General features: G+C 44.5%; 5 non-coding genes across 5 annotated transcripts; 2 read left to right on the top strand and 3 right to left on the bottom strand.

Moving 5' to 3' along the window:
* Positions 1 to 479: 479 nt before the first annotated feature.
* On the bottom strand, positions 480 to 551 carry TRNAE-UUC. The gene has a single exon. It is a non-coding gene; the product is annotated as a tRNA-Glu (tRNA).
* Positions 552 to 6,757: 6,206 nt separating this feature from the next.
* On the bottom strand, positions 6,758 to 6,829 carry TRNAH-GUG. The gene has a single exon. It is a non-coding gene; the product is annotated as a tRNA-His (tRNA).
* A 687-nt stretch (positions 6,830 to 7,516) lies between these two features.
* Positions 7,517 to 7,590, top strand: TRNAN-GUU. Its single transcript has one exon. It is a non-coding gene; the product is annotated as a tRNA-Asn (tRNA).
* An 8,141-nt stretch (positions 7,591 to 15,731) lies between these two features.
* TRNAH-GUG lies at positions 15,732 to 15,803 on the bottom strand. Its single transcript has one exon. It is a non-coding gene; the product is annotated as a tRNA-His (tRNA).
* An 809-nt stretch (positions 15,804 to 16,612) lies between these two features.
* On the top strand, positions 16,613 to 16,686 carry TRNAN-GUU. Its single transcript has one exon. It is a non-coding gene; the product is annotated as a tRNA-Asn (tRNA).
* Positions 16,687 to 26,185: the final 9,499 nt, after the last annotated feature.

Genomic DNA, 26,185 nt, shown 5'->3' on the forward strand with positions numbered 1-26,185 from the left:
TGGGGGTGCACCTCCCGCTCTGGATCTGGGGAGCGGAGCACAGCGAGGCACCACGGAAGAGATGTCGCCTGTCATGAACCACGGGATACCGGCGGAGAGCACGAACGCGGTTCGCAGTAGCGGAGAACCCGGCATCTGCAGGTCCCGAGCGCAGTAGACGAGCCTCATCCTGGGAAAAACTACCTTCGTAACCACAGTCTCTCCGGTGCCCGGTTAAGTGTGAGCCCGCAGCCCGCGGGCACAGTGCAGCCTCCCATCCCTCCACCGACACTCACGGTCAACACCCTGCCCTCCCCGCGGCCCTCGCTGTCCTTCCAGACCGCGCTCCGCAAAGCTGTTCCAGGAACCGCGCCGACTGCCCACTCCGCCAGACCCCCCGACCCGGCAGCGTCTCATCTACCTACTACACTGGTCAGAGAATCGGCGACTGTAGTCTTCCTCGACACGGTGATCAGGGGATGAAACGCTGCACAAAAGGTTTCCCTGACCGGGAATCGAACCCGGGCCGCGGCGGTGAAAGCGCCGAATCCTAGCCACTAGACCACCAGGGATTTACAGTCCGGGTATTCGTCTTCTTGCCTCTGACGAGAATCACCGTTTCCCTTTCTCCCCCGGGGAGGTCTCGCGCCTTCTCTAAAGTCTTGAGCCTTCGCCGTCACTGCCAGAAATCCTCTCCTAAGGCCATCCCTTGCCTTCTTCCCCCAGAAAAGGCACCTGCAGGTGAGGCACCCAGCACCCCCGAGTCCCGCCTGGTCCCCAAGTCAGGAGCAAGTTGCCTCATTCCGGCCGCACCTCAGAACTTGGACTGGTGACCCGCCTTAGCGAGGTGCCCGGGAGTGAATAGAACAGAAGGTCGCTGGGGACCGGGGAGCTGGAGCGGAGGCCAGGGGCCCGGAGGAGGCGGGACGCGTTGTGCCCGGAGTGAGAAGGGACCGCTCACGGACACCCCGCATCTCTACCGTCCAGAAGGACTCGGGCGGATGCAGCAACCAAGAGGGCTTGAATGGAAAGTTCTCGGGAGTCTGGCTCCAAGACTGCGAACTGGATTCTGGATCCAAAGTCGAGCAATCTCCGAATGGGCTTTCTCGGTTAACCCACACCTCAGTGTTCCCCAGTTCGGCGTGGAGAAAAACTTCTGTCTCCTGAGCCATCCTTGAGTTGCCAAAAGTCTGGCTCAAGGATGAATGAGGCATGAGAACATGCAGAGACAAAGAGCAGCAGTCGGGTAGGAGGCCTGCTACCAATTTTCACGATGAATGAGTCATATAGCAGCATCACAGGACCTGTAGTTTCTCCCTTTAGGACATCGATGGATAACAATGTTTGACGCGTATTCCGAGGTTGTTTTCACAGAACCCAGATGGAAGCTGCTGACCACAAGCACGTGGACCCGTTAGCGGTTAGAGGGTCAGAAGATGATATTGATTCTAGAAACTTCACCTTGTTACCTCACCATCAACCAGTCAGAAGACTGTAGGGAGCTGATCAGACACACCCTGGGACCCTCTCCTCCACGCTGTCTTTATTTACACTTGCCTGAAAGCCATCCTATGATTGGGGGTCTTTTGAGCATCAGCTGCCAGTTCTCCTGCAGTAAAAGGGGTACTTTCCTTTGCCACCACGTGGTGTTAGTTGCTTGGCTCTTCCGTGCAATGGGCTGGAGGACCCGAGTGCCATTTGAAAACAGATCTTCCCGGCTATAGGGCTCCCCGATGGCTCAGTGGGTAAAGAATTTGCCTGCGATGTAGAAGACACGGGAGCCATGGCTTTGGTTCCTGGGTCAGGGAGTCTGCCTGGAGAAAGAGGTGGCAACCCACTCCAGTGTTCTTGCTGGGAAAAATCCCAGAGGATGAGTTCCCCCTACAACCTGCTGCACCTACAGTTTTCCCACCTTAGTCCATGCCAACTCCATCCTTCTCTACACACAGGTCAAAAATCTTGGAGTTCTCTCTGCCGCCACAGTTTTCCTCAGATCTCACATCCAGTTACTCAGGAATTGGTGGTTTCTCGACTCTCAGGTGTATGGATATTGATCTACACCAGGGTTTCTCGACTTCTCCAGTGCTGATATTTTGGACGGGATCCTTCTTCACGGGATGGGACTCTGCCTGAGGACCGAAGCATGTTTAGTGACCTCCCCACCCTTCCTCCAACTAGATGCCGGGGAGAAACTCTCCATCCCCCTTCCCCCAGTCTTAAAACGTAAAAGATGTTTCCACACAGGGCCTAGTGTCACAGAGCGGGCAGGGAGTGAGGGTGGGAGCCCAATCGCTCATGATAGAGAACTTTAGTGATGTGCCCAGTCTCTCCTGTTCCTGGGAGGCCTCTGAATTTGTGCAGATGACTCTCCTGATCAGGGTGCAGCGGTGGTTTCAACTCGGCCCCCTGCTCATCTAGACATTAGGATTGAAGATTTTCATCTCAAGATCGCGTGGTTTTCTGCCATGAAGCCTTTTCTTTGTCTCCATCCTTGAAATCAAGCTCTTCTGAGCCTGCCCTTTAGGGGCTGCCAGGAATAAGTCTGGGTCTTCTCAGTGAGGCTCCTCTCATCCCTTACAGAGTTTCACCTCTCTTTGAGTACAGCCTGTAGAGAAACTTGACAGGCTACATTATTTGAACTTCCCTGAGGAGGAAATGCATGTGAAGAAGAGGGTTTGAGTGGGGTGTCCAATACATGAGGCCACACCTCCAGCCACACTGGCAAACAGCCTTCTCCTCTCCCAGGTGGCCCACCCACTGGGAGTTCCATACTGGGTCAGCCTGAGCTCCTGAAACACCCAAGCCAGGAGGGACACCTAGGGGAAACCAGATGTCCACTTCAGTCCTGTCCCCAAGGAACCCCAAAAGGGTCCTGACTGAGAAACAAGGCAGTGAGTGAATCCTCTCTTATTAGGTAGGCGGAAAAGAGATCAAAGAGAAAATGAAGAAAATCTTGTGAAGTTTCAGCATCTAGAGTTACCAATGAAGGTGGATTATCCCCCTGGCTGGTGAAGGGGAATGGAGTCCCCTTGTCCAGTCTACCCAAAATAGGCAAAGCAGACAAGGATGGCCTGGCTACCAGTGAGTAGGGAATCCCCGATCTTCCCATCTGCTAGTACTCGAGCTGCCCTAGGCATGATTTCCATACATTTCCAGGATGCAGTTAACTGAATTCTTTTTATTTTCCCAACTGCTCTTATTTGACTGAAAGGATTGAGCAGGTGTGGAGCATATATGAAAACCACTACAACAAGGAAAGCAAGTGTTATTGAGAGTGTCTCATTTCTCTCCCACCCACCCCTTTAAAATTCATTGCACTTTCCCAAGTAGGGTCCCTGAGTTGGGCCCATTTTACTTTTAATGCACAGCTGGTAGAATCTAAGAAGAGTCTATGAGGTTCATGGATGACTATTTGAAGGATGGTACTCATTTTTATTGAAACGTGCATTCCAAAAAGAAGTGAACGAATCAATCTCACCGGAGCCTTATCTATAGAAATAAAAGGGAAAGAAGAATTACATATAAATGTAAAATGTCGTAAGATGGCCTTAAGCATCTCTATTTCCACTAAAGTCCTTCTTCCCTGGATATGATCAACAGTGGCTTCTCTTTCCCCCAAATCTGACATCCAGGGCCAGACCCTAAGATCAGTTTCCAGGCTCCAGCCTATTATCCCTTCTCTCTATCTCCTGTTCTCCCTCATCTTCTTTTATGTGCACAAAACAAAACAAGAGCTCTCCCCTAGCTTTCCGTTTTCAACATCACACCCAATGATCAACTTTGCAAATTAGGTACCCTCCATTGGAGTCTCTTTCCCTAGAAAGAAGAGGAAATGTTAAATAGCACAAAGTTTTGTACTTTCCACAGTTAGAAATTACTGAAGAAAACTTTCTCTTGATCAAAGGTCTGAAAAGTGAGTTAACTTCCTGCTGCCCCCTCACCCCTCCTTCACCACCAGCACCCCTCAACTTGCCCCCTCAACTTGCATCTGGAAATGCAAACTGCTTTGGCACTTGCACATCTTTCTTGCAAGTTCTCCAGCCCTGCGGGCATCTGGGCATTTGTCTCCCCAGAGGCCACAGTAGAGGAGATTTGCCACAAAGGGGCAGCCCGTACCTGTGAGGAAGGGCTGGTGTCCCACAGCAAAAGGAGAGGCGGAAGCAATGCCTGGGTGACGGTTGCATGAATCATTACATGTGCAAAATGTATCATACGGTGTGGGAATGAACAGAACGGGAAGACTGGCTCTGCCTGACTATAAGAGTTACCGTGACCTCCTGTAGATCAGCGATGTGCAAGTGGTATCAGGGTACACAAATAGAAAACCGACTGATTTGAGAGATTTGAAACCCATAGCTCAATATGTGAATGGGTTTTCAGGAATAGCAGTTCAATAGGGAGAGGAAATAGGTTCGATATTGGGGGTGAGGCAGCTTTATTTCTACCTCACAGACAAGAATCAGTCTGAGTTACATTGTAAACCAAGACATAAAAGTCAATGGTAGAAGGCATTTTGAGGATACTTTGTGATTTGGTCGTAGGCGAAGATTTACTAAGCAGGACACAAATAATGTATTAAAATAAAACCAAGACAAATGATACATTAGACTTCAACAATGTTAACCATATCTTGTCGGTCAAAGATGCTACTAAAGTGGAAAAGCAAGCTACAAAGAGGAAGAAAATATTCACAAAAGATAGCTTACAATCCTGCCTCCCCGTGATTATAATATATTATGACCTCCTCCCATCCAGTAATATTCTTTACCAGCTGAGCCACAAGGGAAGCCCAAGAATACTGGACTGGATACTATCCCTTCCCAGGGGATCTTCCAGATCTAGGAATCCAACCAGGGTCTCCTACATCACAGGCAGATTCTTAGTATCAGGAAAGTCCTATCTTCGAGGAAAACACAACCAACTTTTTCCAGATGGGTGAAAGATAATGAACAGGTACATCAGAAAAGATGATGTGCAGTCCTATTTTTAAGTAACATACAACCAACTTTTTTCAGATGGATGAAAGATATGAACAGGTACATCAGAAAAGATGATGTGCACATGACCAACAAAGCATACAAGGAGCGGTCAGTGCTTTTAGCTGTTAGAGAAATGGATATTAAAACCACACTGAGATACCACTAATCTTAGTAGCATGGCTAAAATTTTCATAAGGATACTCTTTGGTACCATCAATTCTTCGCCTAGTTTGTTTGTTTGTTTGTTTGTTTTCCCTAAGGGAAATGAGAACCTATGTCCACAACATCTCTTGTGGAGAGAATGCTCAAAGCAGCTTCATTCACAATAGTCAATACTGGAAACAGCTCAAATGCTCTCTATAGAGTGAATGGTAAACAGACTGTGCTGTGTTACTGCCATGGCATACATCTTAACAATGAAAGAGAAATGACATCTGCTTTACACAACAATGGATAAAGTCAGAGATATTATACAGATAAAGAGGTGTAGAAAAGCGTATTTCCACTATGGTTGCGTTTCCATGACATTTTAGAAGAGGCAAACGTACAAATGAAAGGAGTCTGGATAGTGATGATCAACAAACAAAACAGAGGCCGATGACAATGATTTTAATGATTCCTCATTGCTGATTGAATTGTCACTAAATTCAGGCAAAGGGGACAATGATAGTATGATGAAGAGTTTCCTTGTTGGCCCAGTCTGAGAGATGAAAATGTTGAGGCACTGTCAAAGTCCAAATACAGCAGAAGTAAAAACACGGGGTCACCGAAACAACAATTAGTAAAGGTTGACGGTGCCCGAAAAGATGGTTCAGAAAAAGGGAATGTTCCAACAAATTATGGAAGGAGGCTCAGAGGTGTACTGTTAAAAGCAGCTTATGCAGTGAGGAGGCAATGACTGTTTATTCTTCACTGTGATTGGTTATATCAGAGTTTTCCTTGTGATGGGGATATGGTGAAAAGTGGTTACCTCCTATCATTTTTTGTGAACAGTTTTGTTTTGTTTATGGTTTACAGAGGCATAAACAAGAATGGCCCAAGGTAAGTTTCACTCATTTTGCAAAATAAGTTAAGGTAGCTTTTGCATGCACAACTAACAGTTTCCTTTACTAGGGGAATCTTCAAGTCTGATCTCCATTTGTGATTGACCGAAACTCCCCGCTTTGGGTCCTGCTCTCAGTATAAGGTTCCTGTCTGTCGCCAGCAAAGCTGTGGTCAGGCGGAGGAATCACATGTTCGCTGTTTCCACTAGTTGGTTGTCAGAGCAGAGGGTGCTGTAGTCACCGTTCTTCATCACTTATAAGCGGTGATTGTTAAGTTCCTCCAGTAGTCCCGGCCTGATGGATACCGTTTGTCTAGTGAGTGGCGGCCCACAGGCATTTAAGATCCTTGAGAGTGTAAAACGAAGGGCACTAGAGAGGTTAGTACGAGGACTAGGAAGGGAACAATGGCCAAGGACTGAAAAAGTCCTCGGAGCAGAGATTCCCAGGAGCCCAGAAGAAACCGGCAAAACAAGTCTAGGGAGGAGGAGTCGCCTATCTGCTACAAGTTTTATCGGGTCTTTATCCTGCCCGTCTTGAGTAACAAAGAAACGATGCGTTCCACCGATTACAGCACAGGAGGCTCCTTGCTGGGCTTCCCTATGTCACAGCAGCAGAAAAGGAGAAACCACCGCCTTCAGTTTCCTTCTGCTCAGACCAGGGATGAGAACGTTGAGACGAGTACTCTATGGGGTTACAATTGTGCAAGTTTCCAGCCGAAGTAAAAGGGAAGCAGCCGTCAGGAGTGACGGATGAGAGTGCCGTGACTCGGATTCGAACCGAGGTTGCTGCGGCCACAACGCAGAGTACTAACCACTATACGATCACGGCGCGCCACGGCTCCTGCCGCCGTCGCAGCCCTTGCTCTTACAAGGCGGACGTAAATTCCTTCCCGTCACTGCGCTGTTGCTGGACGACAACAGGTATTCATAGACTTTCTTTCGTCTCTGCTCTCTTATCCAGTCCCTTCCTCTCAATTTTGATACATGGTGACTAAATCAAAACAGAAACCAAATCTTGCCTCCCCAAACGGGCACGTGCCTCTGCACAGACCTCCTGGGAAGTCTCTTTATCCTGATCCCCACCTCGCCGGCTTCTTTCCCGGCACGTCGCGTTTGTCCCTTAGGACCGACCTCCGCACCCCCTGGTTCCCGCTCCCGCCCCACCGACCGCGGACCAGAGGAGGGAGGGCGGCGCCAGCGAAGCAATCGGAGAGCCGTCACAGGGCCCACCGGGGGTTCAGCTTCCTTCGGCTCAGGCCCGAGGCGTCTCGGGGGCGCTGCATCTGCGGCGGGTGTGGAACCAGGCGCCGCGGGGATGAACCGCTGCCCTTCTGGCTTCGGAATCGCCCGACTCCCGGCTTCCCCACGAGCATCAGCGCGCTGCGTCGAAGTCAGTTCTCCGGCTGTCCGAGGGTTTGAGCCGGTGTCGTTGTCCACGAAAAGGCGTGTGACTCTGCCTGGCGTGGAACGGCTACGTTTCTTCTCTATGGCATTGAGAGGCGAAGGTCGTTCGTTAGTCTCTGTGGCGCAATCGGTTAGCGCGTTCGGCTGTTAACCGAAAGGTTGGTGGTTCGAGCCCACCCAGGGACGCCTTCCGCTTACACCTTTCTAGAACGTGAAAGCTTTTCGCTTCTTTTTCTTTTCTACCCATCCTCTACTGTGAAGGCGGGAAAGGGCCCCTTCACTCCTACCCTCTTGGCTCCTCTTTCCTGTCCACCTCACAGGGACATAAGGCGGGATCAGAAGGCCATCACTGAGCTGGATAGAAGAACTCATCTGAAAAATAGGTCCCCTGGAAATTCCTGAGATGTCATAGTTCCTTTCTGAATTGCTTTTAACGAGGGAGTTACTACTGTCTTTTTTTTTTTTTTTTTTTTTTGCGCGTACTGCTAATACTATTTATTTAACACTTTCCATCTGCTTTCATGGTTACAAATAATGCTGTACATTACTGTACATATATCGTTGTACAATGTATGTACATCATCCTTGTACATACCTCGTTGGCCCCTTGTACAAGGTCTTCTGTAGCGACAAGTCCTGGAAAGGCAATTGCTCTATCACATGGTGTTTACAATGCGTAGTGTGATCAATGCCAAGAAATAGAGGTAAACAATAGAATGGGAAAGACCAGAGATCTCTTCAAGAAAATTAGAGATACCAAGGGAATATTTCATGCAAAGATGCGCACAATAAAGGAGAAAAATGGTATGGACCTAACAGAAGCAGAAGATATTAAGAAGAGGTGGCAAGAATACACAAAAGAACTGTACAAAAAAGATCTTCATGACCCAGATAATCACGATGGTGTGATCACTCACCTAGAGCCAGACATCTTGGAATGCGAAGTCAAGTGGACCTTAGGAAGCATCACTACGAACAAAGCTAGTGAAGGTGATGGAATGCCAGTTGAGCTATTTCAAATCCTGAAAGATGATGCTGTGAAAGTGCTGCACTTAATATTCTAGCAAATTGGAAAACTCAGCAGTGGCCACAGGACTGGAAAAGCTCTATTTTCATTCCAATCCCAAAGAAAGGCAATGCCAAAGAATGTTCAAACTACCGCACAATTGCACTCATCTCACATGCTAGCAAAGTAATGTTCAAAATTCTCCACACCAAGCTTCAACAGTACGTGAACTGTGAACTCCCAAATGTGCAAGCTGGATTTAGAAAAGGCAGATGAACCAGAGATCAAATTGCCGACATCCATTGGATCATCGAAAAAGCAAGAGAGTTCCAGAAAAGCATCTACTTGTGCTTTATTGACTACACCAAAACCTTTGAATGTGTGGCCCACAACAAACTGGAAAATTCTTCAAGAGATGGGAATACCAAACCACCTGACCTGCCTCCTGAGAAATCTGTATGCAGGTCAAGAAGCAACATTTAGAATGGGACATGGAGCAACAGACTGGTTCCAAATTGGGAAAGCAGTATGTCAAGGCTGTATATTGTCACCAGGCTATTTAACTTATATGCAGAGTACATCACGTGAAATGCTGGGCTGAATGAAACACAAGCTGGAATTAAGGTTACTGGGAGAAATATCAATAACCTCAGATATGCAGATGACACCACCCTTATGGCAGAAAGCAAAGAAAACCTGAAGAATCTCTTGATGAAAGTGAAAGAAGAGAGTGAAAATGTTGGCTTAAAACTCAACATTCAGAAAACTAAGATCATGGAATCTGGTCCAATCAATTCATGGCAGATAGATAGGGAAACAATAAGAAACCTTATTTTGGGGGGGGGCTCCTAAATCACTGCAGATGGTGACTGCAGCCAACAAATTAAAAGTTGCTTGCTCCTTGGAAGAAAAGCTATGACCAACCTAGACAGCATATTAAAAAATAGAGACATTACTTTGCCAACAAAAGTCCATTTAGTCAACGTTATGGTTTTTCCAGTAGTCACATATGGATGTGAGAGTTGGACTATAAAGAAAGCTGAATGCCGAAGAATTGATGCTTTTGAACTGTGGTGTTGGAGAAGACTCTTTGAGAGTCCCTTGGACTGCAAGGAGATCCAACCAATCAATCAGTCCTCAATATTCATTGGAAGGACTGAAGCTCAAAGTGAATCTCCAATACTTTGGCCACCTGATGGGAAGAACTGTCTCATTTGAAAAGACCCTGATGCTGGGAAAGACTGAAGGTGGGAGGAGAAGGGGATGATAGAGGATGAGATGGTTGGATGGCATCACCAACTCGATGGACATAAGTTTGAGTAAGCTCCAGGAGCTGGCGATGGACAGGGAAACCTGTTGTGCTGCAGTCCGTGCGATCTCAGAGTCGAACTGAAGCAACTGAACTGAGCGACTGAACTGAACTGACAGTGTTTACATGGCTCATATACAATCCCATTTCTACTCCTTGGTTGGCTTATTAGCTATCTAGTCTTTCTTTTCTTATTTAAGTGACTGCTTGAAGCTTTACAGCAGACATCTGTAACTTACCACAATCTGCCTTCAAGTTCACATCTTCAAATTTCTTCGCTGCAGGCCCTTCTGCTATTGTCATCATGCATTTTACTTGTTATAAACCCCACAATGCCTCATGATTAGAAAAATTAGCCCCACGTTTCTAAAGAGACTGAAATAATAGGAAAAAGCTTATGTATTTTCCCACACAGGCATCTTTTCTGTTGTCCTTGGTGCCTTTGTGTATATCCAGATTTCCATCTGAGGTCAGTGGACACCTTTAACATTTCTTACTATGTGTGTCTGTTGGTGATGAATTCTTTTAGCATAGTAGGTTGGTCTGTAGATGTCATTTTTCACTTTCATTTCTGAAAGACATTTCTTGGGGAGGAGGCGTGAACTCTAGGTTGACTGCTGCCCTCCAGTCCTTTAAAGATGTTGCTCCACTGTCTTCCCACTGCTTCTGATGAGAAATCTAACATAATCTTTATTTTCATTTTCTGTTTGTACTGTCTTTTCCTGCTCACTTCTTTGGAAATGTTTTTCTTCTTCAATGGAGTTGAGCAGTTTAATTCTGATGTGGCTCCCTGTGGTTTGTTTAATGTTTCTTGTGCTCATAATGTTCATTTGGCTCTTTGGAAATTTTTCTGTCAATGTTTCTCAAAAAATTATTTCTTCCCTTCTGGTCTTTTCAGAAACTCCAAATTACTCATATATTGGACCTTTTAAACATACCCTATCCTTCAGACATGCTATGTTCATTAAAAAACATTTTTTGTGTGTGTGTATGGTTTCATTTTGGATATGGTCAATTCTTCATGGCTTTGTGTTCTCTAATCTTCCCCCACCCCCACCCCATACACCAGCAACATCTAATCTGCTATTAACTGCATCTGGTGAATTATATAATACTAGATGTTATCATTTCTATGTCTAAAGTTTGCTTCTGGCCGTTTGTATATGTTCTACATTTCTACTTAACTCTTGGGTCATATGCAACACAGTCGTGATAGCTATCTTTCTGCTAATTATAACATCATGTCAGTTGTGGTTCAGTTTCAATGGATTGATCAGTCTCCTCCTTAACACATAACATTTTCCTGCCTCTTTGCATTCTTGGCATTCTTTGACAGACATTGTCAGTTTCTCTTCTTAGACACTAGCTATTTTGGCATTCCTATAAGTTATCTTGAGTTTTGTTCTGGGGTACAATTAAGTGACTTGTAAACAGATCCCTTTGGATCTTGCTTTTATCATTATTCTCAGGGTGATTATTCCCACTACTGAAACGAGAGTTTGTTGAATGTTCTTCCCAATGGCCCATGAATTATGAGTGGCTGTGGGGGGAGTACCATTGCCTGTCTTGTGTGAGCACTAGGCATTGTACCGTGATTTTTAAAAAGGTTTCTTTCCTTGGTCTCAGGCAGCTTCTTCACAAGCATTCTCTGACCACTATTCTAATGAGTATTTGACGCAGACCCTTTCATAGCCCTAGATCTTTGATCCACTTAACACCGGATCTTTGTTCTGTGGACTCTAGCTTCCTTGCTGTCCAACTAACACTCGGATTCACCTCCACCATCCAAGGATTTGGCCTCAGATCCCCTCTCCTGGTGGGCAGCCTGGACACTCTCTGAAAGCAGTAAGCTGGGTCAATGGCAGGGCTCATCTTGTTTCTCATGTCTCACGGGTTGCTGTCTTTTGCTGTCTGGTTTACAGTGTCTGGAAAACTGGTTATGTCATGTCTTTTATATTTTGCATCTTGAGGGTGGTGTTTGGGATGTGGGTGAGATTTCAGAGAAGGTGGTGACTCTGATAAAGTCTGGCAAAGAAGCCTTTTCTTTGTGTCCATCCTTGAAATCAACCTGTTTGAGCCTGCCCACCAAGGGCAGCCAGATGCTGGGTCTGTTCAATGAGGGTCCTGTCGCCCTCATCTGGAATTTCAGGTCTCTTTGAGTTCAGCCTGCAGAGAAGCTTTGGGCTACTCTATTTGGGCTGCCCTAGGCTTCCCTGAGGAGGAGGTGCACAGGGATGAGTAGAGTTTAAATATGGTGTCCAACATGTGAGGCCACACCTCCAGCCCCCTGCTTTGCAGCCTCTGGTTTCCCAGGGGTCCCACCCATTGGCAGTTCATACTGGGTCAGCCTGAGCTCCTGAGACACCCAAACCAGGAGGGACACTTAAGGGAAACCAGATGCCCACTTCAGTCCTGTCCCCAATGGACCCCAAAAGTGTCCTGATTGAGAAAGAAAGGCAGTGAATCTCTCTTTTTGGGTAGGTGGAAGAGAGATCAAAGGGAAAGTGAAGAAAAATCCTATGAGGTTTCAGGATCTAGAGTTACCATTGAAGTCCACCACCTCTGAAACTTCCCCCTGGCTAGTGAAGGGGAATGGAGTCCCCTTGTCCAGTCTACCCAAGTACACAAAGCAGACAAGGATGGCCTGGGTCCCAGTAAATAGGCAATCCCCAGTCTTCCCATTTGGTAGTATTTGAACTTCCCTAGGCACGATTTCCTCTTGATCAAAGGACTAAAAACTGAGCTAACTTCCCACTGCCTCCTCATCTCCCTTCACCACCTTCAACCTACCAACCCCATCATCTGGAAATGCAGAATGCGTTGAGACTTGTAGGTCTTTCCTGCAGGTTCTTCAGCCCTGCAGGTACCTGGGAATTTGTTCTCCAAAGAGGGAGCAATAGAGGATCTTTGGCCACAAGGGGGCAGCCAGTACATGTGAGGGAGGGCCTGTGTCCCAAAGGGAAAGCAGAAGAGGAAGTGATGACCTATCTTGGCCTGGGTGATGGTTACATGAGTTATTACATGTTGCAAAATGTATCATTTGGTGTGGAAATAAACAGAACAGGAAAACTTGTTGCTCTACCTAACTAGAAGAGTTACTATGACCCCTTATAGACCAACAAAGTGCAAGTGGCATCAATGTACAGAAATACAAAATGGACTGAGTTGACAGACTTGAAACTGACCCTAGCTCAGTAAGTGAATGAATTTTCAAGAAAAGCAGTTCAGTGGGGAAAGGAAATAGGTTCAATATTGGGGATGGGGCAGTTTATTTCTATCTCACAGACAAGGATTGGTCTGAAGTGTATCATAGACCCAGACATAAAAGTTAGAAGGCATTTTGAGGATACTTTGTGATTTGGTGGTAGGCAAAGATTTATTAGGAAAGTTATGACCAAAAGCAGAGACAATTACTTTGCCAACAAAGGTCCGTCTAGTCAAGGCTATGGTTTTTCCAGTTGTCATGTATGGATGTGAAAGTTGGACTGTGAAGAAAGCTGAGCGCCAAAGAATTGATGCTTTTGAACTGTGGTTTTGGAGAAGATTCTTGAGAGTCCCTTGGACTGCAAGGAGATCCAACCAGGCCATTCTAAAGGAGATCAGTCCTGGGTGTTCATTGGAAGGACTGATGTTGAAGGTGAAACTCCAGTACTTTGGCCACCTCATGCGAAAAGTCGAGTCACTGGAAAAGACTCTGATGCTGGGAGGGTTTGGGAGCAGGAGGAGAAGGGGACGACAGAGGATGAGATGGCTGGATGGCATCACCAACTCGATGGACAAGAGTTTGGGTGAACTCTGGTAGTTGGTGATGGGCAGGGAGGCCCAGCGTGCTGTGATTCATGGGGTCACAAAAAGTCGGACACGACTGAACGACTGAACTGAACTGAACTGAAAGATTTATTAACCAGGACACAAAGAATATAAAATAAAGACAAATGATACATTAGACATCATCAATGTTAACCATGTATTCTCAGCCAAAGATGCCACTGAAGTGAAAAAGCAAGCTACAGACAAGAAAATATTCACAAAACATAGCTTACAACCCCACCTCCCATGATTATGATGTATAATGACCTTCTCCAACCCAGGAATAATTTTTTTAAAAGAACAACCAACTTTTTATTTTTTCAGATGGATAAAAGATATGAACAGGTACTTCAGAAGATATGCACATGGCCAACAAAGGATGCAAGCAGTGCGCATTATTTGTAGCTGTCAGAGAAAAGGACATCAAAACCACATTGAGATACCACTACTCTTTTAGTAGCATGGCTAAAATTATGAGGAGAAGAAACTCCAACAGTATTGCAAAGAAATGGAATAACCACAACTCTCATTCATGTTGTTGGGGGTAATATAAAATGTTACAACTGCTCTGGAAAAGGCTTTAATGTTTCATGAAGTTGAGTATATACTATTCTTTGGTACCAGCAATTCTTCACCTAGGTTTCTTTTTTTCCAAGAGAAATGAAAACCTATGTCTACAAAAATCTCTTGTGAAGAGAATGTTCAAAGCAGCTTCATTCACAATAGCCAATACTGGAAACAGCTCAAATGCTCTTTATTGAGTGAATGGTAAACAGAGTGTGCTGTGTTACTGCCATGGAATATATCTCAACAATGAAAGAGAAATAAAATCTGCTTTACTCAACAATGGATAAAGTCAGAGAGACTATGCAGATAAAGAGGTGTGAAAAAAAATAGTATTTGCACTACGATCCCATTTCCATGACATTCTGTAAGAGGCAAATATACAAATGAAAGGAGTCTGGACAGTAGTTGTTAACAAATAAATCAGAGGAAAATGACAATGACAATGATTTTAATGATTCCTAATTGCTCACTGAGTAGTCACTAAATCCAGGCAAAGGGGAAAATAACAATAGGGCTGGGAGTTCCCTTGTTGGACCAGTCTGATAGATGAAATGTTGAGGCACTGTCAAAGTCCATATACAGCATAAGGAAAACCACCAGGTCACCAAAGCAGCAATTAGTAAAGGTTGATGGTGCCCAAAAAGACAGTTCAGGACGAGGGAGTGTTCCAACAAATTATGGAAGGAGGCTCAGAGGTGTACTGTTAAAAAGCAATTTATACAGTGAGGAGGTAGTGGCTGTTTATTCTTCACCGATGATTGGTTGTATCAATAAAGCAGTCTTCCTCGTGATAGGGACTTGGTGAAAAGTGGTTGCTTTCAATCAATTTGGGCGAAGAGTTTTGTTTTGTTTTTGGTTTTCAGAGGCATAAACAAGATAAGTTTCACTCATTTTGCAAAATAAGCTAAGGGAGCTTTTACTTGCACAGCTAAACAGGGTTCTGTGCTCAGGGAATCTTCAAGTCTGATCTCCATTTGTGATTGACCCAAACTCCCCACTTTGGGTCCTGCTTTCAGTATAACTTTCCTGTCTGTTGCCAGCAAAGCTGTGGTCAGGCGGAAGAATCACATGTTCGCTGTTTCCACTACTTGGTTGTCAGAGCAGAGGGTGCTGTAGTCACCGTTCTTCATCACTTATAAGCGGTAATAGTTAAGTTCCTCCAGTAGTCCTGGCCTGATGGATACCGTTTGTCTAGTGAGTGGCTGCCCACAGGCATTTAAGATCCTTGAGAGTGTAAAACGAAGGGCACTAGAGAGGTTAGTACGAGGACTAGGAAGGGAACAATGGCCAAGGATTGAAAAAGTCCTCGGAGCAGAGATTCCCAGGAGCCCAGAAGAAACCTGCAAAACAAGTCTAGGGAGGAGGAGTCGCTTATCTGCTACAAGTTTTATCGGGTCTTTGTCCTGCCCATCTTGAGTAACAAATAAACTAGGCTTTCCACCAATTACAGCACAGGAGGCTCCTTGCTGGGCTTCCCTATGTCACAGCAGCAGAAAAGGAGAAACCACCGCCTTCAGTTTCCTCCTGCTCAGACCAGGGATGAGAACGTTGAGATGAGTACTCTGTGGGGTTACAATTGTGCAAGTTTCCAGCCGAAGTAAAAAGGGAGTAGCTGTCAGGAGTGACGGATGAGAGTGCCGTGACTCGGATTCGAACCGAGGTTGCTGCGGCCACAACGCAGAGTACTAACCACTATACGATCACGGCGCGCCACGGCTCCTGCCGCCGTCGCAGCCCTTGCTCTTACAAGGCGGACGTAAATTCCTTCCCGTCACTGCGCTGTTGCTGGACGACAACAGGTATTCATAGACTTTCTTTCGTCTCTGCTCTCTTATCCAGTCCCCTCCTCTCAATTTTGATACATGGTGACTAAATCAAAACAGAAACCAAATCTTGCCTCCGCAGATCAGGCCCTTGCCTCTGCACAGACCTACTGGGAAGTCTCTTTATCCTGGTCCCCACCTCGCCGGCTTCTTTCCTGGCTCTTCGCGTTTGTCCCTTCGGACCGATCCCCCGCACCCCCTGGTTCCGCTCCCGCCCCACCGACTGCGGACCAGAGGAGGGAGGGCAGCGCCAGCGAAGCAATCGGAGAGCCGTCACAGGGCCCACCGGGGGTTCAGCTTCCCTCGGACCCCCCTCGGCTCAGGCCCGAGGCGTCTCGGGGGTGCTGCATCTGCGGCGGGTGTGGAACCAGGCGCGGCGGGGACGAACTGCTGCCCTTCTGGCTTCGGAATCGCCCGACTCCCGGCTTCCCCACGAGAACCAACGCGCTGCGTCGAAGCCAGCTCTCCGGCTGTCGGAGGGTTTGAGAGGGTGTAGCACTCCAGTGTTCCTGCCTGGAGAATCCCAGGGACGGGGGAGCCTGGTGGGCTGCGGTCTATTGGGTCGCACAGAGTCGGACACGACTGAAGCGACTTAGCAGCAGCAGCAGCAGTCCGGGGAAAGGCGTGTGGCTCCGCCTGGCGTGGAAGGGCTGTTTCTTCTCTGCGGCGTTAAGAGAATTGTGCCATTCGTTAGTCTCTGTGGCGCAATCGGTTAGCGCGTTCGGCTGTTAACCGAAAGGTTGGTGGTTCAAGCCCACCCAGGGACGTCTTCCGTTTACGTTTTTAGAACTTAGAGGTTTTCTTGGCTCTTCTCTGCCCATCCCCTACTGTAAAAGCCGAAAAAGCCTCCTCCTCTTGTCTGCTGTGTCTTGTCCACCTGACAGGGACAGTAGGCAGGATCAGAAGACCATCACCGAGCCGTACAGAAGAGCTCACCCGGAAAATAAAGTGAAAGTGAAAGTCGCTCAGTCGCGTCTGACTCTTTGCGACCCCATGGACTGTCCATTGAATTCTCCAGGCCAGAATACTGGAGTGGGTAGCCTTTCCCTTCTCCAGGTAATCTTCCCAACCTAGGAATTGAACCGCATTGCAGGTGAATTCTTTACCAACTGAGCTATCAGGGAAGCCGCAACGGGAAAATAGGTCCCCTGGAAATTCCTGGGATGTCATGGTTACTTTGTGAATTGCTTTTAACGAGGGAGTTACTACCGTCTTTTTTTCTGCAGGTAGTATTAAATAGAGTATTTATTTAACCCTTTCCATATGCTTTTGAAATTAAGCTGGTTTTATGATTTCATGGTTACAAATAATGCTGTAGTCATCCTTTTACACACATGGTTGGCCCCTTCTACAAGGTCTTCTATAGCAAAGAGTCCTGAAGAGTAATTGCTCTGTCACATAGTGTTTACACGGCTCGTATACAATTCCATTTCTGCTGACACATGTTGGAACATGAGAATGTTGCAGTCACTTTAGACGACATCTAAAAATACTTACAAATAATCATAAGTGGAATAGCTGAGTACTCTGACTTCTAGAATTATAAGTGTTAATTCCCGTTTAAAGATATTACCTTTCTAGTATATTTAATATACTTGAACACATAAATTTAATATTTTATATTTATTGGATGCAGTATTTGTTTATTTGATCAGTACAACCACTAGAGGAAATTAAGGAAGTGCAATTTAATTTGGATTTTCAAGTCAATATAAACCCAAGACTTGTATAGAGTAGACTATTCCGTTCAGTTCAGTTCAGTCGCTCAGTCGTGTCCGACTCTTTGTGACCCCATGAATCGCAGCACGCCAGGCCTCCCTGTCCATCACCAACTCCCGGAGTTCACTCAGACTCATGTCCATCAAGTCAGTGATGCCATCCAGCCATCTCATCCTCTGTCTTCCCCTTCTCCTCCTGCCCCCAATCCCTCCCAGCATCAGAGTCTTTTCCAATGAGTCAACTCTTCGCATGAGGTGGCCAAAGTACTGGATTTTCAGCTTTAGGATCATTCCTTCCAAAGAAATCCCAGGGCTGATCTCCTTCAGAATGGACTGGTAGGATCTCCTTGCAGTCCAAGGGACTCTCAAGAGTAGACTATTATGTTATTATTATTTTCTACATTATGAGAAAATGTGAAAGAAAATATATAGTCACTTTTAGACCAAATTATTAAATCATTCTAACTTTTCTGAGTCACCTCAAAAAAAAAATGATATACATCTTTCCAATACCATTATACATCAAATATTTAAATTATATAACTTCTTAAATATACTAAGATGCATTTTGTTATCAATTTCATTTCTTTCTTTTTTTTTTTCTCAAGTAACCAAGAACATCAATTGAATCTATAGCTAAATCTTTTATTTTCTCATATTAGGAATTCAGCATATTTTTATTTCAGGAAATATTGCATTTAAATATAGGCATAAAGCACTTTCTCTAGAAATTCTTAATTTTCTCATTTAAAATTTATATTTAAAGTCATGTAAATGATTATTACTTTCCCTAAACTAATTGGGGCAGTAGAGCCTCTAAATTTTTAGATAACTTACTTGTCCTTTCTGGAGGAAGAGAAAGCATATTGATTTGTTTCTAAGAAAATCTATTTAAAAGGAGAAAATTCCATCAAAATGAGGGTATTATTTAAGGTGAAAGCAGAGGCAATGATATCTAGCAAAACCACTTGCCAGTGAGGGAAACAAAATGAAATAATTAAGCAACACTATTGCTTAATATTGAAGGAGCCTCATTGCTGAAATGGAGAAGGCAATGGCAACCCACTGCAGTAATCTTGCCTGGAAAATCCCATGGATGGAGGAGCATGGTAGGCTGCAGTCCATGGGGTCGCTAAGAGTCGGACAAGACTGAGCAACTTCACTTTCACTTTTCACTTTCATGCATTGGAGAAGGAGATGGCAACCCACTCCAGTGTTCTTGCCTGGAGGATCCCAGGGATAGGGGAGCCTGGTGGGCTGCCATCTATGGGGGTCGCACAGAGTTGGACTGACTGAATCGACTTAGTAGCAGCAGCAGCATTACTGAAAACCAGAGTATTCTGTGATACACTTATGAGTCTCCAGTGTATGAATCTGTGCATGAAGTCATTGCTTTTCATCCATTTTTATTAAGGACTGAACTTGCTTACAGTTCTGGAAGTATTCAGTCTTGATTAGTAGAGTGGTCACAAGTGCTCATGTTGCTGACTTATTGCTTTTTTGTAATGACATAAATGTCTCTTCTTCAGCTTTCTGTTGTCTGATTTAAACAATCCTTAAAGGTCATTTATATGATTTTTTCAGTTATTTAGAAACTTGAGTATACCAATGAAAGAGAGCTGCCTGTTGCATGCTGAAGCATGTAACAGCATTCTTCCTGTACTAATTCTTTTTAAGTGTAGCTATTTATTAATTTTAAGAGTTCCTTATGGGGGGAACCATTGTGTATTAAGATCATCCTTATTTTAGATATTCCCAATTTGAAGTTATTGACCACTATTGATTGGGCTTATATGGTTTTTACCAAATTGTGGAAAGACAAGAGGTGGACACCTTTTCCCTGCTGCAATGTTATTATTTTATACTAATGAAATACCAGAATCCTCAGGACAAGCAGCAATTGAAAAAGACTCACAGCCCAGATTAGCTGTCAACTTCTACCTCACAGGGAATGGATCCCTGTCAACCACAACTCAACATGGATTATCCCCAAAAGTTCACTTCTTAAAATTACAAGCAAAATCCCACAGTGATGGGAGAAAGTAACGATGCACAAATGAGAGGAAGAAAAAAGACTTGTCCAATAAACACACTTAGTATGTAAAAGCCAAAGAGCTCAATTTTGCTCATGGGGTTCAACAGTAGAACAGAGCAAACATGAGCCACTAGATCCAAGGGTCCAGGTCTGAAGGAGGAGCCCGTCGGGGGCAGGATTCTATTGACTCTGGTGATGTGCTAATTTTTATGGAGGTAGTGGGGAAAAAAGGAATAATAGACAAATTCAAATACCAGTTCCCCATTTTATAGGAGGGAGGATAGGTACTAGATTATTTTCATCAAGCCCAAATGTATGAATAAAAGAGGAAAAGGGAGAAAGATAAAACATCCAGGATCAGCGAGATTTTTCTCCTCAGATAAGTTGCTTGGTAGGAAGCTGTCAAAGAAGTCATTCTGGCCGGTCTTCTCTGGACCTCCTTGACTAAGTCATTAGAGAAAGCAATTACAGTTATTGGAAGACTCTAAAAATATTGAATGTTTAGTTTTCCAACATACAATATAGAATATGTGTAATGTCCACAGTGTCCGTCTGCTGTCCTTCTTCTTAGTTGTGTCTGGAGGGCACTGCTCCCTCTATTAGTTAGAATATTGTAGAGAGATATATAGAAAGACCGTTGTATTGGCAAGTAAATGAAGACAAGGACATTGAAAGATTAGAAAATAAATTGGAATATGACTCAGTCTCACTTCTGTAGAAAGCAAATTGGCAGGATTTGCCAACATAAGAAGCGTATAAACACTGAAGGTAGCAATTGCACATCTAGTTCTCTAGACTATGGAAATACCTGCAAAAGTGGTCAATGGTATGTGTACAATCATGATGGCTGCAGCAACTTCACAATCCTAAAACCATGAAACCAAGTAATACACAAACTATGGAAGAAACCCTTATCAAAAATAATGCAGAGGATAATTATGATGATGATTTTTCTGATAACATAATTGATACAGCAAATACTAATCACTGGTCTCCTATTAAAAGTGAAAAACTTGAGGTAAATATATTTTAACTTACTGTCCAAGCCTTAAAAGACTGAATACATATTTCACCCCAGCAGGACATGGATTCTTAGGTCTCTTTTCACAGTTCCTCAGTTAAGAACACTCTTACAGAAGGTGTTTTGTGCGAACAGAGCTAGCACTAACCTGGCAGTAGTTGTAAGGTAGATAGGACCCAGAATAGAATATCATGAATGAAATGGAATAAAAACCACTCCCACCATTCTTGGATGGGCTAGAACCTTGGATGGGCTGCAGCCTCCCGGCTAACAGCCTAGTGCATTAATAGTGTGCACCAGAGACCGTAGTAGTCACATTTTCTGGACTCCATATGGAGTGCCTGCCTGAGTGAATGCTAAGTCACTCAACTGTGTCCAAGTCTTTGTGATGCCGTGGTCTGTATCCTACCAGGCCTCCTCTCTACCTGGGATTACCCAGGCAAGAATACTGGAGTAGGTTGCCAAATCCTCCTCCAGGGGATCTTCCCAAACCCTTCTCTCCTGCATTAGCAGCTGAATTCTTTCCACGGAGCCACCTGGGAAGCCCTGGAGTAGACACAGACTAACTCCCAGGATTGGTAGGGAGGAGTAGGAAAGAATTTGTGCTTCTACCCCTCCCTCAATCCCTTTCTTGTCCACTCTCTCTTGGCTCTTCTTCCCATCCCTACAACTGAGAAATTCTGATATACAGACATCTGTGAAGAAAGACCCAACTAATCTGTGCTCAGGAAAACAAGCTCTGGGTTGTAAAAATGGTTCTGCCCTTGTGTGGCCTTGGATAAAGTAAATCTTTTATGCCTCACTTATTTCATCTGTAAAATGGGAGCCATAAGAGCATTCTACTTCATTTTGTTGACTTTAGATGTGCCTGGACTTAATTACTACTGGATCAATAATGTTATATGCAGAGAAATCATAGACAAGACAATTTTCATTATCCTTTTCATCTTTTGACAATCACTATCCCTATTTATTTCACCTTAAATTAGTTTTGCATCTTTTAAAAACTCTTGCATTCAATATGTCATTCCTTTTTGTTGCTAAGTAGTAATCCATTGCATAGATATTTTACAGTTTCTTTATCATTCTCCTGATGTTGGATATTTGGATTATTTTAAGTTTTGGTTGTTGTGAAAAAGCTTCTAGGGGCATTCTTATTATAAAGTGTTTTTGTGGGCATACTCCCCTTCCCCATTTCTCTGGGTTGACTACTTGAGGAAGGATCTAATGGAACCTAAGAGGAAGGGTGAGTATTTAATTTTACAAGAAACTGCCTAAATATTTCCCCAAGTGCTTTTACCAATTTATAATTACATCAACACATGTATGAGAGCTATGGTTGTTGACAAAAATTCTCTCCTTGACCAAACTCTAGATCAGGCTCCTCTGAACTCTGTTCTCAACTAGAGCCTGAATTTCAGTCTTCAGAATTGGTCTTTGCATTGTCCAATTTGAGCACAAATCTTGCTAAGTCATTTTAAACAGAACACCCCTACCATAATACCTGAGAAGGCTCCTCCGCCTCCACCACCACCATACCCCAGCTGATCCCTGATCACTTTGGCTGGCATTCAGCAAGAATCCCTTAGGTTGGCTTAGCATAATCTCCCTGTAACTCCTCATGTTTCCTCTTAGTAACGTTCTGTCCACTAACCCTCACCCTGCTTCTTGGCTATAAATTCCCACTTTTCTTTGCTGTTTTCACAGTTGAGCCTGATCTTTGTCTCTTACCACCAGCCCACATTGCAGGAGTCCCCCTCCTACATATAATACATATTTATTTGAGTTCCACAAAAGATGCATTGAAAAAAATGGGCCCAGTCTGAGGGTCAAACCTAGCCGTTGAAGTGGCCCTGGGTGTGAGATATTTTCAGTAGTGTGTGGTTGTTTTGTCTAGTTTCCCCCACACCTACAAGTCCTCACTTTAGAACTCTTCAGAAATCACTTTCTTGGCTAAAAGATTTTAAAGTACTCTTACCCCAAGTAAGGGCTTCCCTGGTAGCACAGAATCTGCCTGCAATGTGGGAGACTTGGGTTCAGTCTCTGGGATCTCTGGGTCAGGAAGATCCCCTGGAGAAGGAAATGGCAACCCACTCCAGTATTCTTGCCTGGAAAATCCCATGGACAGAGGAGCTTGCCGGGCTACAGTCCATGGGGTGGCAAAGAGTTGGACATGACTGAGCGACTAACACACACACATACACCCCAAGTAAGTGTGTTTTAAAAAACAGACTTAGCATTGAAACATGTATATTACCATATGTAAAATAGATGACCAGTGCAGGTTTGATGCATGAAGAAGGGCACTCAAAGCAGGTGCTCTGGGACAACCCAGAGGGTGGGATGGGGTGGGGAGGGAGTAGGGAGGGGAGTTCAGGATGGGGGGACACATGTACACCCGTGGCTGATTCATGTCAGTGTGTGGCAAAAACCACCATAATATTGTAATTAGCCTCCAATTAAAATAAATAATATAAAAAAATAGACTTACCTGTTGCATGCTTGGAATCCATTCAAAGCCAAGGGAGAGAAGCTCAAGTGCTACAAGTTCAACTGCTGCCCATTTGAGGAGGAAAAGGGGCTGCTTACTCACTGGCCACTGGTCCCAGGTTGTCTGCTTTGGCTCCAGTTGCTGACGGGATCCACCATCCACCTTCACCTGCATCGGGAGGACCTGGTCCCTGCGGACGCCCACTTCATCTTCAGGGTGCTTTTCAGTTCAGTTCAGTTCCGTCGCTCAGTCATGTCCGACTCTTTGAGACCCCATGGACTGCAGCAGGCCAGGCCTCCCTGTCCATCACCAACTCCTTGAGCTTACTCAAACTCATGTCCATTGAGTTGGTGATGCCATCCAACCGTCTCATCCTCTGTCTTTCCCTTCTCCTCCTGACTTCAATCTTTCCCAGCATCACAGTCTTTTCAAATGAGTCAGTTCTTCGCATCAGGTGGCCAAAGTATTGGAGTTTCAGCTTCAACATCAGTCCTTCCAATGAATATTCAGGGCTGATTTCCTTTAGGATGGACCGGCTGGATATCCTTGCAGTCCAAGGGACTCTCAAGAGTCTTTTCCAACACCACAGTTCAAAAGCATCAATTCTTCAGTGCTCAGCTTTCTTTATAGTCCAACTCTCACATCCATACATGCCTACCGGAAAAACCATAGCTTTGATTAGATGGACCTTTATTGCCAAAGTAATGTCTTTGCTTTTTTAATATGCTGTTTAGATTGGTCACAGCCTTTCTTCCAAGGAGTAAGCGTCTTTTAATTTCATGGCTGCAGTCCCTTGTCTGCAGTGATTTTGGAGCCCAAGAAAATAAAGTCTGTCACTGTTTCTACTGTTTCCCCATCTATTTGCCATGAAGTGATAGGACCAGATGCCATGATCTTAGTTTTCTGAATGTTGAGCTTTAAGCCAACTTTTTCACTCTCCTCTTTCACTTTCATCAAGAGGCTCTTTAGTTCTTCTTCACTTTCTGCCATAAAGGTGGTGTCACCTGCATATCTGAGGTTACTGATATTTCTCTGGGCAATCTTGATTCCAGCTTGTGCTTCATCCAGCCCAGCATTTTTCATGATGTACTCTGCATATAAGTTAAATAAGCAGGGTGACAATATACAGCCTTGATGTAGTCCTTTCCCTATTTGGAAACAGTCTATTGTTCCATGACCAGTTCTAACTGTTGCTTCCTGACCTGCATACAGATTTCTCAAGAGGCAGGTCAGGTGGTCTGGTATTCCCATCTCTTTCAGAATTTTCCACAGTTTGTTGTGGTCCATACAGTCAAAGGCTTTCACATAGTCAATAAAGCAGAAATAGATGTTTTTCTGGAACTCTCTTGCTTTTTTGATGATCTAACAGATGTTAGCAATTTGATCTCTGGTTCCTCTGCCTTTTCTAAAACTATATTCAACATCTGGAAGTTGACGGTTCAAGTGCTATTGAAGTCTGACTTGGAGAATTTTGAGCATTACTTTGCTAGCATGTGAGATGAGTGCAATTGTGCTGTAGTTTGAGCATTCTTTGGCATTGCCTTTCTTTGGGATTGAAGTGAAAACAGAGCTTTCCAGTCCTGTGGCCACTGGTGAGTTTTTCAAATTTGCTGGCATATTGAGTGCAGCACTTTCACAGCATCATCTTTTAGGATTTAAAATAGCTCAACTGGAATTCCATCACCTCCACTAGCTTTGTTCATAGTGATGCTTCCTAAGGCCCACTTGACTTCGCATTCCAGGATGTCTAGCTCTAGGTTGGTGATCACACCGTGATTATCTGGGTTGTGAAGATTTTTTGTATAGTTCTTCTGTGTATTCTTGCAACCGCTTCTTAATATCTTCTGCTTCTGTTATGTCCATACCCTCTCTGTCCTTTATTGAGCCCATCTTTGCATGAAATGTTCCCTTGGTATCTCTCATTTTCTTGAAGAGATCTCTAGTCTTTCCCATTCTATTGTTCTCCTTTTTCTTTGCATTGATCACTGAGGAAGGTTTTCTTATCTCTCCTTGCTATTCTTTGGAACTCTGCATTCAAATGGGTATATATTTCCTTTTCTCCTTTGTCTTTTGCTTCTCTTCTTTCTCAACTATTTGTAAGGCTTCCTCAGACAACCATTTTGCCTTTTTGCATTTCTTTTTTTGGGGATGGTTCTGATCACCACCTCCTGTGTATGTTATGAACCTCTGCCCACAGTTCTTCAGGCACTCTATTAGATCTAATCCTTGAATCTATTTCTCACTTCCACTGTGTAATCATTAGGGATTTGATTTAGGTCATACCTGAATGGTCTAGTGGTTTTCCCTACTTTCTTCAATTTAAGTCTGAATTTCGCATTAAGAAGTTCATGGTCTGTGCCACAGTCAGCTTCCAGTCTTGTTTTTGTTGACTGTATAGAGCTTCTCCATCTTTGGCTGCAAAGAATATAATCAATCTGATTTCGGTATTGACCATCTGGTGATGTCCATGTGTAGAGTCTTCTTTTGTGTTGTTGGAAGAGGGTGTTTGCTATGATCACTGTGTTCTCTTGGCAAAACTCTATTAGCCTTTGCCCTGCTTCATTCTGTACTCCAAGGCCAAATTTGCCTATTACTCCAGGTATTTCTTGACTCTAGTCTTGCATTCCAGTCCCCTATAATGAAAAGGACATCTTTTTTGGGTGTTAATTCTAGAAGGTCTTGTAGGTCTTCTTAGAACCATTCAACTTCAGCTTCTTCAGCATTACTGGTTGGGGTATAGACTTGGATTACTGTGATATTGAATGGTTTGCCTTGGAAATGAACAGAGACTTTTGAGATTGCATCCAAGTATTGCATTTTGGACTCTTTTGTTGCCTATAATGGCTACTCCATTTCTTCCAAGGGATTCTTGCCCACAGTAGTAGATATAATGGTCATCAGAGTTAAACTCACCCATTCCAGTGCATTTTAGTTCACTGATTCCTAAAATGTCGATGTTCACTCTTGCCATCTCCTGTTTGACCACTTCCAATTTGCCTTG

Source organism: Bos indicus x Bos taurus, chromosome 3 (genome assembly GCF_003369695.1).
Source record: "Bos indicus x Bos taurus breed Angus x Brahman F1 hybrid chromosome 3, Bos_hybrid_MaternalHap_v2.0, whole genome shotgun sequence".
NCBI lineage: Eukaryota > Metazoa > Chordata > Mammalia > Artiodactyla > Bovidae > Bos > Bos indicus x Bos taurus.